This window comes from Echinops telfairi, unplaced genomic scaffold (genome assembly GCF_000313985.2).
Source record: "Echinops telfairi isolate 266 unplaced genomic scaffold, ASM31398v2 ScPeMD7_7439;HRSCAF=8477, whole genome shotgun sequence".
NCBI classification, from domain to species: Eukaryota; Metazoa; Chordata; class Mammalia; order Afrosoricida; family Tenrecidae; genus Echinops; species Echinops telfairi.
Genome location: NW_022111339.1, coordinates 950,336 through 951,281, shown reverse-complemented (window position 1 = coordinate 951,281; position 946 = coordinate 950,336). Strand labels below are relative to the sequence as shown.

Sequence of the window (946 nt, the reverse complement as noted above, 5' to 3'; positions counted from 1 at the left end):
GAGATACAGCCTAACATAAACAGACACAAATACAGAAAATGTTGAAAACCAAATCAGGTCCAGCATGCATCAGAGGGAGGATCAACTTACAAGGTTTTTACTGTTCAAGTCAGGGTTATGGCTTTGATCTTCTACACTCATCTCTCCAAGGCCCTCTCTTTAGTCACCTCTCTGCTCCCCTCCCTCAATTGTGAATAGAGGAATTTCACTGGAGGCTTGTTTCCTCTGCAGTTCCCACAAAGGAACCTTGGGCTCCCACTGTCATCCAATGCCTTCCGCAGACGAGATCTGCACCCTTTAGGCTCCGAAACTAGTCCCTCCTTTCAACATCCGATTGTGTGCTTCACATCCGTGGCTGGCTGATGACGGTGTGCTTCTTCCATGTGGACTCAGCTTACATCTCACTTAGATGGCTGCTTGTTTGGAGACAAGCCTTTACGACCCCAGACACTATTCTATCTGATAGTCAGACACCATCTAATTCATTTGCCACATTTTCCAATAGCACCCGTATCTTTTGTGTTCCCTTCCTGAGGGTGAGTACCGAGCAGGGCCATGATAGACCGTAACTCTTCATGGGAGTTAAAGGCCCCATCTTCCATAGGCTATATGGTTCAGAAGGTTTTCATTGCCAGAAGGGAGCTGAGTAATTCATTTTCTGAAAGGGCCAAATATGTTCATGGACCTGTATTTTACATGCGTTTTATATATTAAATTTCAAGAAACCATTTGAACAAGTGTCTGTTGTCTCTGTTTGTGAAACGTATTGCTATTTAGTTGGCTTCCACATTGCATTTCGCATATTCTTGAGCTTCCTGTATTTTTAATTTTTCCAGTGAAATCACGGGAGAAAGTCGAGCCTGTCTCCTCCCGGAAAGACAGGCGGTCTCTGGCTCCAGGTGGAGGGTTGCTCTGAGCTGGGATGGACTGGGCAGCAGTGGGTGTG

General features: G+C 45.8%; 1 protein-coding gene across 5 annotated transcripts in view; it reads right to left on the bottom strand.

Annotated features, from left to right (window-relative positions):
* The window catches only part of SIRT5 (sirtuin 5), a 77,010-nt gene that overhangs the window by 6,851 nt on the left and 69,213 nt on the right, over nucleotides 1–946 (bottom strand). The gene's annotated exons all lie outside the window — the stretch shown is intronic.